The sequence below is a fragment of the Schistocerca serialis genome, chromosome 4, assembly GCF_023864345.2.
Source record: "Schistocerca serialis cubense isolate TAMUIC-IGC-003099 chromosome 4, iqSchSeri2.2, whole genome shotgun sequence".
Taxonomy (NCBI): domain Eukaryota; kingdom Metazoa; phylum Arthropoda; class Insecta; order Orthoptera; family Acrididae; genus Schistocerca; species Schistocerca serialis.
This window is the reverse complement of record NC_064641.1, coordinates 828,240,718-828,260,462: the sequence shown is the minus strand read 5'-3', so window position 1 is coordinate 828,260,462 and position 19,745 is coordinate 828,240,718. Positions and strand designations below refer to the sequence as shown.

Here is a 19,745-nt window from a genome sequence, read left to right as displayed (position 1 = left end):
CCCAGGATGGGTTGCCATGAAGGGCAACGAACGAGGATGTATAATATCGACAACGTACTGCTGTGGTGTAAGAGTGCCGTGGATGTCACCCAAAGGGGTTCTAATACAGAATTAAGTGGTACCCTAAGTTACCACTCGTAGTTGTCGGAGCGTATGGCGGGCGACAATGAGATTGGTATCCCACCGCTGTCAGGGGCATCTCCTGACACGTCTTCGCTGGTCTTTTGGGCTCAGTTCGAAATGGGATTGACCTCTGAGGACTCCAGTCAATGAGATTATGGACTGAATGTGCCCGACACCATTGCAGACGAGTTTTTTGGTGTACAGATATCAACGGCAGTCGGTGAAAGGGGTGCCGTGAGCTTATCTCAATTTCTGTGAGCCACTTGTTAATGGATGTTGTGTTTAATGGAGCGCCAGTTGCACGTTGGACCGATCATAATGATCAGTCCGGGGCTCTTATCGATTCTCACGTTGTCACCTCTCTATGCCGACCACTTCCTTCTTGACACTGTGTTTGGCCATGGTTCAACCATTCCTGCAACCTTCGTCCAATAGTGGCATCGATCCTATCTAAATGTCGAGCGATATGCCGATTACTCGCAGCGGTTTCTTCTTTCAGCCCAACTAAACGTCCTCCTTGTGGAAACCTAGGAGCGAATAAAAATCAGTGAGGAGATGGAAGGGGAAAAAAATAAAATAGAAGGATGGTGTAAGATGGAGGGTTCTGGTGAGGGACGGTTTCCATCATGAGGGAGTGGGAATTGGTTGAATTTCGGAGGGGGAGGATGGATAAGGCATGTAGGTTCACGGAAGATAGAACAGGGAAGTACCGGCGCAGCAGGTCACCTAGCTTGATGATTTAGTGGGCGGGATATTTGGTGATTAATTTGTCGTATCCAAAGGTGCTCTAGGAAGAGGAGATGACTTGGGTGCAGCAGAGTTGGTATAGGAGGTGACTGAGGAAAGTGGGGTCGATGCAGAAAGCGAGGCAGACTGCATATCTTTCCAGGATTTCAATGGACTAGTAGAATTTAGAGGAGGAGGACATCCAGGCAACATTCTCATAAGGTAGGGCGAAGGGGGAGGAGGGACTTATAGGTGAGGATAATGGTAAAAATACATAGACCCTAGGTGCGGACTGTTATGGGTGTCAGCAGCTTCGTGCTTTGTGTAAGTCTGCAGGCTTTTGCGGCCGTTGTCACTGAAGTTAAAATCTTCTGGGTTATTAGGCCGCATCATTTTAGAAGAAACATGACTCGGCCTAATAACCCAGAGGGTTTTAACTTCAGTTTCGCGCTTTGTGTTGGATGGCAAGAATGTGTGCATTCCATGTTAATTTTATGTTGACAGTTAGTCGTAAATATTATACTGTCTTAGTCAGAGGCATGGGTTGGTTGTAGAGAGAGACAGAAATGTGGACTATGGAAACGTCGAATGGTACGACAAAAGCCTTTATTGTGAATTTACTTGAAGTTTCCACATACCTGGTTGCAATTAAAGTGAGGACTACTCACAGGTCTAGTGTGGGCTATAATTATCGTGTGGCAGCGAACCTTGGTAGATATATGTTAATGCGGAACCGATGTACGCTGGAAAAACTTAGTTCTAATTTTGGCCACAGATCTGGCGTTTTGTGAATGCAAGAAAGACGTATAGAAATGTTTCAGTATGTAATGAGTTAGGAAGGGACATAAGAAGGAAAGGTCAAACGAGTGAGAAGAGCATAATGTTGACTTTATTATTAACCACTGGTTGTACAATTTGTTCAGCGTGAGCACCAGATACGTCGACGAGATGCTGCATCCATGGAACGACATGATCAACAGTTGCTCGCAGCTGTTCCGGTGGAACAGTGCCAGTAGTGTCAGTGTCGTCGTAACTGCCGTCTCCTTCACGTCTGCTGTGCAGCGAGCTACGTTAATTTAAGTATTAACTTGCTTGTTACTTCTTCTTCCGTGTGTTTTTGCTTTTAGGAAACTTTAATTGTCGAGTGCTAGTAATAGTGTTCCATAGATTTCGTGTTTTGAATACAGTCAGAGAGAGTCCCTTTAGTCAACCATAGCGCCAGTAGTGCTAGTGTTTGTTTTCAATACAGTCCAGAGACAGGTAGTGCTATTTTCATTGTTTTCTACATGAAGTGGCTAGTAACCACAGTTTAGTCAGTTTAGTCAGCCGCCTTTAGTGAATTATCAGTCTAGTTAAAAGTTGATTAACTCTCTACAGTAAATTTATTTCTTACGATGGATAGGATGTGTGACTGCTGTGTACGGACGCAGGAGGAGCTGGCCACTGTTCGCGAACAGCTGAACGTGTTGATGGCCGCGGTCAGCCGTCTTCAGGCTGCTGCCTCGGAGTGTAGCGGCAGTGGGGAGTCTGGTGCGTCGCATGGTACACCTCAGGTATTACATTCTTCACCCACTGTCGAGACATCTTCGCGGGTACCGGGCGCGGTTGGGCTACCCTCTCCCCAAGGGGAGTGGCGGGTTCAGCGGCGTTCGCGGCGCACGAGGCGGAGGGTCAATGTGGAGGCTGGCCGTGTGGCATCGCCCGCTCTGCCTGTGAGTGGACATGTGGCCGCTCCTTCAGCAAGGTCCGAGAAGGGACACGGGGGGACGGGTTTATTAGTTATTGGGAGCTCCAACGTTAGGCGGGTGATGGAGCCCCTTAGGGAAATAGCGGAAAGGTCGGGGAAGAAGGCCAGTGTTCACTCTGTCTGCTTGCCGGGAGGTCTCATCCGAGATGTGGAGGAGGCCCTGCCGGCGGCGATAGAGAGCACTGGGTGCGCCCGACTGAAAATTGTTGCTCGTGTCGGCACCAATGACTCCTGCCGTCTGGGTTCAGAGGTCATCCTCAGCTCGTACAGGCGGTTGGCGGAATTGGTGAAGGCGGGGCGCGGGGTGGAATCAGAGCTAACTATTTGTAGTATCGTTCCCAGAACCGATCGCGGTCCTCTGGTTTAGAGCCGAGTGGAAGGCTTAAACCAGAGGCTCAGACGATTCTGCGGAGATCTGGGGTGCAAATTTCTCGACCTCCGCTATCGGGTGGAGAAATGTAGGGTCCCCCTGAACTGGTCAGGCGTGCACTACATGCCGGAAGCAGCTACAAGGGTATAGGAGTACGTGTGGAGTGCACATGTGCGTTTTTTAGGTTAGAGAATTCCCTCCCTAGGCCCGACAAGACGCCTCCTGAGACGCGGCAAGGTAGGAGTAGGCAAAATGCAACAGGGAATAACAATATTAATGTGCTAATAGTAAACTGCAGGAGCATCTATAGAAAGGTCCCAGAACTGCTCTCATTAATAAACGGTCACAACGCCCATATAGTACTAGGGACAGAAAGTTGGCTGAAACCAGACGTAAACAGTAATGAAATCCTAAACTCAGATTGGAATGTATACCGCAGAGACAGGCTGGACAGTGAAGGGGGAGGCGTGTTTATAGCGATAAGAAGTGCAATAGTATCGAAGGAAATTGACGGAGATCCGAAATGTGAAATAATTTGGGTGAAGGTCACGGTTAAAGCAGGCTCAGACATGGTAATTGGATGTCTCTATAGGCCCCCTGGCTCAGCAACTGTTGTGGCTGAGCACCTGAAGAATAATTTGGAAAATATTTCGAGTAGATTTCCCCACCATGTTATAGTTCTGGGTGGAGATTTTAATTTGCCGGATATAGACTGGGAGACAAACGTTCATAACGGGTGGCAGGGACAAAGAATCCAGTGAAATTTTTTGAAGTGCTTTATCTGGATACTACCTTGAGCAGTTAAACAGAGAATCGACTCGTGGGGATAACATATTAGACCTTCTGGTGACAAACAGACCCAAACTATTTGAAACAGTTAACGCAGAACAGGGAATCAGCGATCATAGAGCGGTTACTGCATCGATGATTTCAGCCGTAAATGGAAATATTAAAAAAGGTAGGAAGATTTTCCTGTTTAGCAAAAGTGACAAAAAGCAGATTACAGAGTACCTGACGGCTCAACACAAAAGTTTTGTCTCAAGTACAGATAGTGTTGAGGATCAGTAGACAAAGTTCAAAACCATCGTACAATATGTGTTAGATGAGTATGTGCCAAGCAAGATCGTAAGAGATGGAAAAGAGCCACCGTGGTACAACAACCGAGTTGCTGCGGAAGCAAAGGGGACTTCACAGCAAACATAAACATAGCCAAAGCCTTGCAGACAAACAAAAATTACGCGAAGCGAAATGTAGTATGAGGAGGGCTATGCGAGAGACGTTCAATGAATTCGAAAATAAAGTTCTGTGTACTGACTTGGCAGAAAATCTTAAGAAATTTTGGTCTTATGTCAAAGCGGTAGGTGGATCAAAACAAAATGTCCAGACACTCTTTGAGCAAAATGGTACTGAAACAGAGGATGACAGAGTAAAGGCCGAAATACTAAATGTCTTTTTCCAAAGCTGTTTCACAAAGCAAGACTGCACCGTAGTTCCTTCTCTAGATTGTCGCACAGATGACAAAATGGTAGATATCGAAATAGACGACAGAGGGATAGAGAAACAATTAAAATCGCTCAAAAGAGGAAAGGCCTCTGGACCTGATGGGATACCAGTTCAATTTTACACAGAGTACGCGAAGGAACTTGCCCCCCTTCTTGCAGCGGTGTACCGTAGGTCTCTAGAAGAGCGTAGCGTTCCAAAGGATTGGAAAAGGGCACAGGTCATCCCCGTTTTCAAGAAGGGACGTCGAGCAGATGTGCAGAACTATAGACCTATATCTCTAACGTCGATCAGTTGTAGAATTTTGGAACACGTATTGTGTTCGAGTATAATGACTTTTCTGGAGACTAGAAATCTACTCTGTAGGAATCACCATGGGTTTCGAAAAAGACGGTCATGTGAAACCCAGCTCGCGCTATTCGTCCACGAGACTCAGAGGGCCATAGATACGGGTTCACATGTAGATGCCGTGTTTCTTGACTTCCGCAAGGCGTTCGATACAGTTCCCCACAGTCGTTTAATGAACAAAGTAAGAGCATATGGACTATCAGACCAATTGTGTGATTGGATTGAGGAGTTCCTAGATAACAGAACGCAGCATGTCATTCTCAATGGAGAGAAGTCTTCCGAAGTTAGAGTGATTTCAGGTGTGCCGCAGGGGAGTGTCATAGGACCGTTGCTATTCACAATATACATAAATGACCTTGTGGATGACATCGGAAGTTCACTGAGGCTTTTTGCAGATGATGCTGTGGTGTATCGAGAGGTTGTAACAATGGAAAATTGTACTGAAATGCAGGAGGATCTGCAGCAAATTCACGCATGGTGCAGGGAATTGCAATTGAATCTCAATGTAGACAAGTGTAATGTGCTGCGAATACATAGAGAGATAGATCCCTTATCATTTAGCTACAAAATAGCAGGACAAGAACTGGAAGCAGTTAATTCCATAAATTATCTGGGAGTAAGCATTAGGAGTGATTTAAAATGGAATGATCATATAAAGTTGATCGTCGGTAAAGCAGATGCCAGACTTAGATTCATTTTAAGAATCCTAAGGAAATGCAATCCGAAAACAAAGGAAGTAGTTTACAGTACGCTTGTTCGCCCACTGCTTGAATACTGCTCAACAGTGTGGGATCCGTACCAGACAGGGTTGATAGGGGAGATGGAGAAGATCCAACGGAGAGCAGCGCGCTTCGTTACAGGATCATTTAGTAAACGCGAAAGCGTTACGGAGATGATAGATAAACTCCAGTGGAAGACTCTGCAGGAGAGACGCTCAGTAGCTAGGTACGGGCTTTTGTTAAAGTTTCGAGAACATACCTTCACCGAAGAGTCAAGCAGTATATTGCTCCCTCCTACGTATATCTCGCGAAGAGACCATGAGGATAAAATCAGAGAGATTAGAGCCCACACAGTAGCATACCGACAATCCTTCTTTCCACGAACAATACGAGACTGGAATAGAAGGGAGAACCGATAGAGGTACTCCGCCACACACTGTCAGGTGGCTTGCGGAGTATGGATGTAGATGTAGATGAAATTGAGCATTTAGGTCAGATAGAGACCGTACGTGTACTTTTTTAAGCACGTTCTTTTAGATATCCCCAGAGCCAAACGTCACATGATTCTTGATCAGGTGATCTTGCTGGCCATTTATCAGGAAATCCTGTGAAGATAATACTTTCGCGCAAGGTTGCATTAAGCAGATCTTTCACTGGTTGAGCGTCATGATGCGTTGGCCCATCTCGCTTGAAAGCCGTGGTTTACACACAGTTGTGTAGGCGCTTCAGTCCGGAACCGCGCTGCTGCTACGGTCCCAGGTTCGAATCCTGCCTCGGGCATGGATGTGGGTGATGTCCTTAGGTTAGTTAGGGGACTGATGACCTCAGATGTTAATTCCCATAGTGCTCGGAGCCATCTGAACCATCACACAGTTGTGTTCTTACAAAGCAGCAGTTACATGTTGTGCAAGGAAGGTCCCGATAAAGTGCAGACGTCACGGTACACCTGACAGGCCCTCTTGGTCTATTTTTCTCAAAGAAGAACGGACCGAGAATAAGGCGCTTGTGAATTCAGACTACAGACGTTAGCTCTTCGTGCACACCACGCGTTTTAACACTACCGCAAATCTGGCAGTTCTGTGTATTCACTGCAGCCTGTATGTAAAATTGCCTCGTCACTTCATAAGATATCGCCGCAAGTCCTCAACTTCGATCCGTGCCAGGCACCTAAGAGCAAATTCACAACGTTGCTGCATATCATGAGGTTTCAGTTGCTACACCGTTTGGATCTTGTACGGGCACCTGTGTAAAATAAACCACAAAACTTTCCGTACTCTCGGCCATGGGGTGGACAATTCTCCTGAATTATTCAAAAACAGTCTTAATCGCATTTATTATTATTATACAGCCAACAGGTTTGAACACGACGTAGGGGTCATCTTCTGGGCGTTTAGACCATTGGTTGACTGCCGGTGGTGTCACTGGTGGAAACTATAGTTTCCTGCCGTTATGTAGACAGGAGTGACAACACCAGCAGTCGACCAATGGTGTAAACGCCCATAAGATGATCCCTACGTCGTGTTCAAACCGGTTGGTGGTATAATAATAATAAATGCGATTAAGACTGTTTCTGAATAATTGATTAATCACACTAATCGCTGCTTCATTTCCACAATTATGTTGTCCAAAAATCAATTCTCATGACACAGCTCGAGTACTTCCACTACCCTCGACAAGTGATGCATGGTGGGTTACAGCAACAGCAACCTCGTCAATAACTTCCACAGGCATAGGACTTCCTCTTCTACGTGCCACACCAATCTCACGCGCGGTTTCGAATTCCATTACCATCTTCTTTAAAACATTTAATGCAAAAGGGCCACTCCTTAGACTTTTCAGTCAGCGATACTCCCTCAACGCAGCGCTGCAGTTGCTGCAGTTCACATAAAATAGTTTCAGTGACGGCACACGGTCTCTTTTTCTCTATAGCCATACTCTTCACTGAAGTTATGGTCTGTCAAATGACAACGTGGATCTCATATCGTCATTTTAACAGTGCACAGCACCAGACTGGAGCTAGTTTCTTTCGAGCGTAAATCGCTTCCCCATTACCGCTCTAGCGTATCTAGCAAGCTTCGTTGCCATACGGTAATTACAGTCCACAATGGACCTCCTTGATTAGCTGCACTTTAATTGCATTTACCCGGTATTGCACCAGTCGACCTGGAGATGAAAGTTGGATTGAAGGAAGGCTTGGCAGTCTTGGAGGGCGTGGTGAATAGCTAAGTAGGCTGTGGCAGACAGTGCAACACGGCTATAAAAGTTTCCAGAGTGGACTAATGAAAAATACGGATTGAGCTAGCTGATACATGGAATGGCCTTGTCCCCTTTGAATGCCAAACTCTGTTGTCTCGGTGGATAACAGTTTCATACATGGGTTTTCATCTGCAGTTTGTTCTTCTCCTGCGAGCCTCTAAAATCTCCAGTGTTTTTCGGTACACAGGATGAAAATAAACTGCAAATGGAAACCCGTGTCCGAAACCACCGTCCATAAAAGCATCACATTCATAGGAAACAAGGCCTTTCTACACAACAGCTACTTTCATTTTCACCATTGGCGACTGTGGCAATCAGCTGCGAAAACATTAATTAACAAAGAAGATTGCGAGATACAATATAGCATTGGCTGTGTTGTTCGGAAGTACGATGTCGTGAGTCGTGCTCGGATAGCCTAATGGTAGGGTGACTCCTCGCGATAAATGGGAAATTCAGCTTCGAGTCCCGGTCTGGCACAAATTGTCATTGACGTCATCGTATTGTACAGCTGATGGTTGTCCACATTCGCAACTGCGGAAGTATTTCATGTTTTTCTCATATAAAACTCCGTGACATTCCCCCTATGGTCCGTCAGCCTATGTAGCGTTGTTGGGTGACTTTTACAGACACGGGTTCCTATCCTTGATTTGTTTCTCAAGGCACCCTCTACAACTACTCGAAGTTGTCAAAACATTTCTGGCACACCCAGTATATCAGATCATTTTTTACGGGATAAGAGGACGTAAAATAGGATGGTTGGAACTTTAATAGTGGTAACTATTTATAGTGCAAGCTGTTACTGATTTGTTTGACTGATGGGGCTGCTAAGTGCTATACCACCTAGTGTACTCCCCTGACTTAAGCTGTCATGAGTTCAACTCGATTTCTAAACTGAAGGAAACACTTCACGTCATTTTCTTCAGAGCTGCTACAAATTCGTCGGGCAGTAGATGGCGACGATCGAACTGTCAACACAACTGGCACTGCTAAGAGTATCGTACGACTTCCACATCGCTGGCAACGGGTTATACACAATGCTGGTGACTACTCTGAAGGTCAGTAAAACTTTGAAACACGTATCTATTTTGTACGAGGTGTAAATAAAGTTTCCACTATTAAAGTTCCAACCCTCGTATAATTCAAGATAAAATACAAAAGCATAAATTTAATTTAAAATAGGTTGTATTTATAGAGCTGGATGTTAAATGTACTATGTGAAAGACGATATATCGCATAACAACTGGTGAGCGTAATGTAGTGACGAATAATGCAAGGCATTACGTCGAATGCAAGATAACGAAAGCATAAAACGTAAAAAGTCAGATAACTTGAGTAAAAATGTAATAAAATGTATAGTAGAACGAAGTTGATATTAAAATACGGAGGATGTATATGTTGTAGTATGCGAGGTGACCCAGGTGACGTCAGCACACGGATGAGTTGCAGATGAACCGTCGACGTTAGAAGCAGCACACCCAGGGCGTTGCATGCAGTCTGGTACCTCGTATTGAGGTTCCGAGGATTGACTGACGTGAAACGCAGTTCCCATGACAAAGATGAAGATAATCATGATGGACTATCATATGACAATGTAACATCCTGTACTGCTCTGTCACAACAGACCCCCCAAGATTTCGAAAAATGCGCGGTGTCTCAACCCGTATTGGTTATTTGAGGATATCATACATCTATTTTCTTAAGTTAGCATAGATTATGATTTCTTCTAATAAATTGAGTAAAGCTCGTTTTGCATCCCTGTGCAGATTTTTTAAATCGGCTTTGATGCCATTCGTGTGCCCACTGACGGCTACATGCTATTTTAATATTCTGTTTAAAAGCGTGTTCTTTACATCACGTGAAAAAGGTCCTGCCCATTCAGCCAGCGAAATCTTTGTCGCAGCCTTCGCACTTGTACACCTCCGAGCTGAGAAATGTTAAGCGGCCACTGTGCTCTTTTATCAGATACTCTTCCGTTGTCACTGGAGCGTACCTAGCAGCTCCCCATTGCTACCATTACAGGCGACAGTATTCGCTGAGTTCACAGAATTATCTGTGTAACGGCTTCTTTTGATCTTCTTGCATGGTCTTTCTACTACATTAGCGTAATATAGGGACACAGTTATTGAACTGTATGAAAAAACGTAAATTAGTTACAAACTACGACGGCGTGCACACACTTTAGTCAACAGGTGAACGTCACTACAGATATTCGGATTTAGGTTATGACACGTTCGATATGTCTGCCATCATTGGCGACGATATGATGCAGACGAATCGCGAAATTTTGCATGACTCGCTGAAGAGTCGAAACATCGATGTTGGCGATAACCCCCTGAAAGGCGGTTTTCAGCTCAGCAATACGTCTCGGATTATTGCTGTGCACCTTGTCTTTAATATAGCCCCACAAAAAGGAGTTGCATGTGTTCTGATCTGGAGAATATTGCGGCCAATAGAGGCTCATGCCAGTGGCCTCTGAGTACCCTAGAGTGAGAATGCAATCCCTAATGCGCTCCTCCAGGACATCAAACACTCGCCGGCTCAGATGGGGTCGAGCTCCATCTTGGATGAACCACATCTTGTCGAAATCAGGGTCGCTTTGGATAATGGGGATGAAATCATCTCCGAAAACCTTCACGTACCGTTCGGTACTCACTGTGCCACCAAGGAATATCGCACCGATTATTCCATGACTGGACATTGCACTCCACACAGTCAATCGTTGAGAGTGAAGAGACTTCTCGATCACGAAATTCGGATTCTCATTCCCCCAAATACGCCAGTTTTACTTATTGACAAACCCATCCACATGAAAATGGTTTTAGTCGCTAAAGCAAACCATTCTGTGCATATTAATTCCATAGTACCCCACGGCCAACGTACAGATTGAAATTCCTAACGCAAACTGTTCAGAAGTTATGACGATTTTATTTCATATAGTTCAATAATTGCCACCCTGTAGATATTATTAATTGTGACTTGTATTAGATATTTCCTCACTGGTTTCGCTTTCTAGCAAGGCACTCTTAATACTCTATTAATCGTGGCTCTAATGTATGCCATTTTGTACTGCCATCGATAGCTGGATTTTGCGTTAATAGTGACATCCCCGATACGTGTTTCGCATTCTGCTCAGTTGCAGCCACATCGACGAAGTCACATGGTCCGCTAATAAGAGTGGGGCAAAGCAGGTTCTACGCCACTTTTGATATAAAACTGATACACAAGGTGATTGATTTATGTTCTCAACACGTCGTTCTCCTCGTCCCAGGGGCCCCTTAACCTGCTAAGTGATTCTCCCCCCCCCCCCAGCACCCATGCCCCTCCCTTCTTCCTCACCCAATCCTCTGGGAAAAGGGACACTTGTTCACTTCTGATCCACTTGTCCCTCTCCTAGGAAATCCCCCAGCCCTCCCCTCCCCCATTTCCCCCTCCCCTCCCCCACTTCCTCTCACCTCCCCCACTTGTGAATTGCTGAGCTACTGGAGAGGAAGAATGAAAGGTACAGTCTTTATTTACTTATTTATTTTGAGTCTTGGCGGGAAATTTGTTCTTAGTGGTGATAGCCTGCTGCTGGTTTGTCCTCCACACACGTCGCTGCTCCCCACCCCCACTTTTCACCACCCCCAGTCCTACATTTTCTGATTGCGCATGAGCATGTTTCCCTCAAAGTTTGAAGACCGACTACTCTAGTTCACAATACTGCCACCAGAGGGCTTGCAAGACTGTCCTATAGACACCCCTACCCACACTCACATTTTGCCAACACTGCAACCACTCTTGAACTGGTGGGAAAAACCTAGAGTGGAAGATGCTGACTTTTCGGGGGAAATATGTTCAACCAAGGAGATGTCGGTGTTTAATAATTGTATTACCTGTGAGCATACAGCTGAGGACTGCGTCCATAGCCTCCTACACAATGAATGGGAGGAGATGATAATGGGAGCACAAAGGAATACGTTTCTGTAAATAATGATGATGTAGCAGGATGGACTGAGGATGCATTTCACAACTAACAGAGACTACAGCATGTGCTGGAGAGGTTTGTGTTTTTTGAAATGGCAAGCCATTTCACAGTGCAAGAAACAACATTGCCCCATTCCACTAGCACAGACTGAATGAACCAGCGGTGCTCACCTTCGTGTGTGGGGCTCAACTGAGGACGCCTGAAACAGGTTTTGCACCCCCTTCTGATCGTGTGTGTGTGTGTGTAAACGTTCACCTTCCTGTGTACTCTAGTCTACAACACCATTCGAAATTGGCTGGTAACTGTCTTACAGCCATTGGCAGAAAAGTTGCCTCCTATTTATAAGTGTATAGTTCCTCAGGACTTGTACACAGATACATGGTAAGACAGGAAAAAACAGAAAACTATCACTGAAGTGTAAGAAGAGTAGCCGCCTACCAATCTATAAGTGAAATAGGTGCTAAGGAAATTGTACATACACACACACACACATACATGGTAAGAAGGGATACGGCAGCAAGCTCTCACTGAACACACACTACAACAAATGCTCTAATTATGTCATCAGAATTGTTGTGGAGAAAAACCACGACACATAAACAATGCATCATAATGCAACACACACACTGGGAAATTAGGAAAATTATTGTAATAACTCAACTACCACAAAAACCTACCCCAAAAGATCTCACCAGCAGAGAGTGGTGGCAACTGTACGTGTGTTCACCTCGCTGTGCAGATACAAACCAACCAACTTAGAACCAGTCTTGCCTCCACACCTACCTGTCCTCCTCCCTCCTACTTCTCCTCCCATATGTGGGGATACCGTTTTTCCAGAACTGTTCTAGAGATCCATCTGTTGGCAGTGATATACTGTTTCCAGTCTGCACAAATGAGTCACATATGGACAAAAGAGTCAAGGACAGTACACTTCCTGTATTCTGTTAAACGTATTTCTCAAAAAGTCTGACACCCTGGAACAACAGCGAAATACTTGACTATTCGTCATGGATCAGCTCTGAATGGTCAAGAGCGGCAAGATTTCAAACATTCTGAATTTGCCGACACTGTCTGAAATGGTCCTTAGCTAAGTATAATCAGTCAACATTGAAATAATACATCCCATATAGACGAGGCACACACAGATCTTTGTACTATTTATCTGAAACTGCGCCAACCCACCCAAACTCCTCACAGCAGGTGGAGAGCAATATCCGCACTTCCTAGCCTCCACTGCTACATATAGTTATAATCAGTCATCATCCATATTCATTCTAATTCTTCAGGTAAATTGTCTGAAGGTTGTCTGGTAGAAGTTACAGAAACTCAACTGTACAGAATAACAGCTTTGTGTGGTGTGAATGAGTGTGTTCTTGTATACAGTGGAAGGATGACTCTTGCTGTTCATATGGCAGGGGAATTGACAGTGGCGGAATTTTACACAGATCATTTGCTCCTCATGGAGTAACTGTGTGTCAGCCTAAAAATAGTGATTACTTTGAGTGCACTAGGGAGCAGCTCGTTCATGAAACAGCCACCTAGTGTGGTCATTGCACCCACTTACTACTCCATATCAATTTGAGTGCAGTAGCATTAACTTACAGTCCAAATAATCTTTATGATGATATCTGTGTCATTATAAGAGGACAAATTACTGATACCTGAAAATATTGAGTATTGTGAGTGCAGTATAATTAATTTAAAACATACATATTGGTGTATCTACTTCTTGTGAAGGATAGTAACCCTCTTGAGATTATTAAACAATACTTTACATTTTATCCACTGTCAGATTGTCATCCAACATTACATTACTATGAAAAAAAAGCAGAGTAAAATTCCAAATTATAAAATCCATTACTATTATTTCCAAGTTTATTCATCCCTGTGTATCTCAATTTAATATCCTCTTCTCCAAAAAAACTGAAAATCCCAATTATTAATTACAACCTTGTGTGAATGCTCTGAAAATCTAATCATTTGCATATCACAGCATCTTCTTCCTGTCGGTTAAATTTCGCGTCTGAAGCACGTTATCTTCATGGTGTACAAATTTTAATGGCCAGTAAAATAATTTTAAATTTTTTAAATTTATTATTCATTTCCAAGCATATTTTATCTCCATGTCTAGTATGCAAGTATTTACAGCCAATGATTGTATATAAAACATCTGCCTGTAGCTCACTAATCTGTTTTAAACATATTAGTACTGATAACGTCATTGAGCTACTTCAAATAGGCTTCATTTATATAAAATAAAAATTTATTAAAAATTTTAAAAACCATACAGCACTGTATCATAATTTTCTATAACAACACTTTTATCATGCTGAAAGGAGAATTCTTTCTTTGCAGCCTTGTCAGTTAAACTTTTTTATTGACATCGCTTGTTATTGAATATATTGAAACATCTTTTTTTTCGCTTCATTCTTGATTAATCTTACCATAGATTTACCAATCAGTTTTTTGAATATTCTTATAGTTTAAAGCATAGTCTTTTATTTTCATCTTATCATTTTTATCATAATAACTTTTAGGATCTGTCAAAGCCCCAATTTATAGTTTCATTTACTATCTCCTAATTCATCAATTCATTCACCTAACATATAAACTGTCTGCACAGTCAATATATACTATACTGTCTGTATCAAAATATATAACTACTTATCCTAGCTTATCTAGCATATCGTACTATATAAGCCTTGCATTTGATGTAGTAAATGCTGTTATAAAAATACTTGTAGATCTATTATTCTTCACATAACAAGCCTTGAAATTATACTTCTTCTGGGCCATATTGTAGGTAATAAAATTTATATCTATATTATATAGTCAATCATCTGATTGTATTTCATAAAATCTTTGTAAATCTGTAACATACTCTGTTTTACTCTCATTTTGACATCGTCCAAATTTCCCCATAAGAATTCAGATATATTTTTGCAACAGTTAGTTTTGCAGGGTTTACTTTTATTTTATCAAAATATAAGTCAATAACTGCTTTTTTTCTTTCAAATATTTTATATACATATTATCATTTTCAAAATCATGAGAGCTCTTTCCTAATTTCATTTTCATGAAGTTATTCACATAATTTTTTAACAACATTGCTTTTATGTTCAAAATTTCACACTTCATAGATATGTGAAATTTTATATCATTTTCTATATCTTTATTATTTCATCAGTTGTCCAAGGTCCAATAAAACATCTTTCTTCATGATTGTAATTACAGTTTTCTTAATTTTTTTCATCTGCACATTTTACACATAAATGAAACAACTTTCCTTTTTTTATCCATTTTTATTTGGGTATGTAAAACTGGACAATACAAGTCTTTTGGTGACGATATTTTGCATTTTATAAAACTATGCCATTCAATATAATATTCTGGTTTATATATTTTTGTTGAATGACATACAGATAATAATCATAATATTATACAGTTGGATATAGACTATGTACATCAACGTATTTTATTGTTGTATTAACACCATCTACTTCAGTTCTTAATTTTACTGTCTATCAGTACTATAAAAATCTTCTCCTGGATTCAGTGGTTCAAGAATATCAGGTAAATCCTCCAATTTCTTAAATTTTTTTATACAATCAAGTTACATTACAAGTTGGTCAATCAAGTTACATTCCCACATCTACTAAATTATGTCCTGAGTTTCGTATTTCTGTTTTTCTCACTAATGTTGTTTGATATAAATCATCCACTGATTCTCGATTTTTATTGTTAATCGTTTCAGTATTAAAACATTTCTACAGTTGTGTCAAAAACAACCATCATACTGATAAACGATATTGGTTTCTTTAACAAAACCATCACCTTTTGCTCCAGCTGTAGTTATTTCTCTTCCATCGAAACACGTTGAATAATATTATTTTTTTAACTATTAAACCAAGCTGTAGATTCTTTACTATAATTTTCTTTTTCTTCTTGGTACAGTATGGCAATTTTTCCTTTAGGCATATATTTGCCTCTTATATAGCCACACAGACTCCAGCAAATGTTAAGTAACACAATTGATCAGTATTAGCTACCTCTAGAAATTATTTTCTTAATTCTAAACAATCTCTTTCCAATATATCTACATGAGAATTACAACATTTATTACTTTTCTCTTCATATTAAAACTCTATATCATTTGAGAAACAGTTCTCAATCTTTAGGTTTCATAGAGTCAACAAAGTAGTATTCGAAATCAGGAATTGGTCGTATGTAATTTCCATTTTCTCATGTATTGAATAAACGTGCAAAGTAACCTTTCTTCAAATCTTTTGCATCACATTTTTCGTTTCTAATGCTAATTTGAATGTTGCCATTGACGTTTATATGTTGTTTGCATTTCATCTCTTCAAATAAATATTGTTTTTTGAAGAAAATAATTTATTTGTGCTCAAAATAGACTGCCAAAAATTACTTAATCTGAACCAACTTTATCACTCAAATGTCAATTATACATACAGATTCGATGCTTCTTTACTCTGTCAAACTTCGATGCAGATACGTTTACTGAAGGATGTGGCCATTATTTGACGGAGCCTGAAATATGTTACGCTTGGGGAGAGCGTGTTGTATGACAAAACACCTTTTCTCCTCGCTTTAGTATGACTCATTTCCATTCCTGGGCGATTTTGAGACCTTTCCTAGAGGAGGAGTGGCTTCTTTTAGTCCAGATTAAGGGCATGCTCTGTTAACTTGGAGATGGACTCCATGCCATGCTGATGTACAGAAGGTCAGAGACCAGAAGCTTGGTGAGGGTGAGGATCGTCACCAAGTGGAAGGTTTACGTTAGGTAATGTTTTCACTTTTTGAGAGTGAATTATTTTTTTAAAATTAATTCTAGTGCGCTCAAAAGGCCCAATATTTTCAACTAAAATTTTATTCTATTTTGATTAGGGATGACAAAACTTTAAAATTAATTCTGCTGCTTTTCCTTGATGATTTTTTAAATTAACTTATGGTATTCCAGTCGGGAAAAGTTTACCATCTGTAATATCACAAATTAAAAAATTCGTCGAAGAAACCTCGTTCACGAAACGCCCCCCCCCCCCCTCCTTTTGTGGATTCAACGGACCCACTTACTACTCTAAAGTGTTGCCTGTCTCAGCAGCTCAAATGATGTAATGTCAGCTCATTCGATTAAAGAAATGTGACTGAATAAACACGGACTCATTTGTTGCATGAAGTATTACCATCGTGTGTTCTCCAGGTGTGATTCTTATGCTTGCTACAACAAATATTGAAATGACAGACATCACCTCACATGGTTTTCTTACACTTTCAAAACGAATACTGTGACGACAACAGTGCAAATAGCGGATATAGTTCTAAAATCAATGAAATATGTAGCTAAGTAAGAGTAAATTCACGCACATGATATGAACTTATGCTTGCTACAATGAACATTGATCCAAGAACACTGAACCTTGCGTTGACTATAGTACACAATATACACTTAAGGCCCTTGAACAGTTCTTAAACATACATTCAGCTAGCAAATTCCACTCAACGCAGTGTCAGTAGAAGACTTCATCAATAACGTAGTTCTGGATGGGTCAAACAACAACATGATAATCAATATTGAGCGAACATTCCATGAAGGATAGATGGGTTTTTCTTGAAATTAGTACCAGTATTTCTTAGGACGAGAGAAATGTAATCCTCTTATAAGCGAGCAACTATTTAGGAAAAAGTGACTACGTTACATTATAATTCATGCTGCCCTTGGTTATACAGGAAGACGAAACACAGTAGTAACATCACACAACTACTGAAAACAAAACCTTCCACTTCAACACTGCATATGCCTGCACCTCGGTGTGTGGACAGGCAAATCAGCTTAGAACCAGACTTACCTTCTCTCCTCCTCCTACCTCCCTCTCCACCCTCCCTCCCCCCCCCCCCCCCCACCTAACCATATAGGCAGGGATGCTGGTTTTCCAGGCCGGTTCTGTTCTCTCACTGGTGGTACACAAAGAACGATCCAATGCAGGTGCTCTGCTTTGGTCGGTTTTGGGTTGGGCATGATATACTGTTTCCCGTCTGCAGCTGGATCCTCCTGTTCCATCCTCTCGCTGATGGTACACAAAGAGATCCATGTGCTGCCGATACTCATTGGGGTGACAATGATACACCGTTTCAGGTCTGCAGAACTCAAACGTATTTCTAGGAAATGCTGACCACTGGAACAATAGCTAAGTTCTTGACTATTCGTCGTGGAATGGCCAACAGAACGTTATGGCCCTTGCCTACGTCTCACAGTGGGAAGCGACAGCACTCGCCAGAGGGGTTGCCGTTGTGACTAGGCCGGCGCAGTGACCGGTGGTAGTTGAGCCTGCTGCAGGTAGTCGTTATTCAGTACATTGGCGCTGACCAACCCAATGCCGTTGTCTGCTTCCAGTAGCCTCTCATAGCCTGAGCATTCAAAATGAGTGTCTGTGAAGTCATGTAAATGAACTGCCATGCATGTGGGTATTACATCCATTTCAAGACACAAATATCAATACAGAAGAGTGGCTTTCGCGCTATCTATTCACATGTAAGAAAGTAAAAAATCATTTTTGCATCTGACAGCAACCTATAATTCACATTCCTCCCTCCTTGTTATTTCGTAACATTCAATTGAGTGAAACCATGAATTGCTCTATAATACTGTTCTCCCTGATGGATGAGCAAACTGCTGAGGTCGGAGCTTTATAATATCATTTTTGTCGAATTTTTCCTCTATTTTACGTATCCTCCATTAATTTCGCAGTTTTACCAGGTTTTTTCCGTAATTTAAACGCGTTTGATCCAGTTACTTGTGATCAAAACCACTGCCGCCAACAAAACAACTCACGTCAACAAAACATCCCATCGCATCGATCTCGTGATACTGTCAGCCAACGACATTGCAGCATGGTTCTCAATTTCTCTACCGCTGCTGAACCACCCCCCTCCACTACTTCGCGAGTGCTGCCTACATCACATGACACAAATACTGTTTGGTAGTGTGGGAAATAGCCAGCAGCAGAGGGGAGGTGCAAAAACTGCATTCCTTAGCCAAAGCACTTTATAAATTTGACAAGATTTTATTACGATTGCACATCTCTCCTTGAGAGTCTCAAAGTACTCTCGCATTCGTAGGATAAAGTCAGAGACTGAAAGATCTCACCAATACCTCTGATGATTACCACCCCAATTAACAAATCATATCCATAGCAGCATTCTGTCTTCTATTTCGAAACTAATTGCACCTTCATTGAACCTATCGGCTAAGGACCCTGAGCTAAACTCTAGGTGGTCCCTGTCTCTGCATCCTGTAACTCTTCCTCTATGTTTAACCAAACCTACCTACAACATTCTCTCCAGTTTAATTTAGAACTGGCCAGATGTAGAAGAGCAGTATACCCGCTACATTCGACGTCTTGTGAAGGAACAGAGCGAGTTGAGTTCAAAGTAATCAATATGCTTCGATATTTTGCTTTCATAAACAGCAGAATACGTGTTCCAAAATCACACAACCGACTGACACTATGGGTATGGACCGGCATTCTCATTCCAATACCGGAACTGCAATTCTGCGAAGATTGTAGGTACGAGCCTGATATATTGAAGAGTGTCGTTGTGTAATGTCAGATGGTCAAGAAGAAGAAGGAATGTATGGTTTATGCATGACGCAGCTCTACATTAAAGGAGTTTGGAACATTTTATCTAAATTACTTGTTCTATCAATTCTTGAGTATTGGTTTCGTTTTTGGAGTCCATACCAACAAGGGATTACAAAGTGAGATATTATTGTGGAACAGAAACACACACCCCTAGGGCTACACGGTTCTGCACTTAAATGTACTATAATGTTGAAGCAGCCCTCAGTTATATGCTTACTGTTAATACACTCACTATACTCCTCTCTATCCAACATCATCATCTCGTCAATAGAACACATTTCTCATGGAAAATAAAGACATTACATTCCACTCCAGCCGTTTTCCCACCAAT

The 19,745-nt window shown here is 41.9% G+C and overlaps 1 protein-coding gene across 4 annotated transcripts in view; it reads right to left on the bottom strand.

The window, feature by feature from the left end:
* LOC126473434 (uncharacterized) overlaps window positions 1–19,745 on the bottom strand; it is a 776,960-nt gene that overhangs the window by 198,568 nt on the left and 558,647 nt on the right. The window lies entirely within an intron of this gene.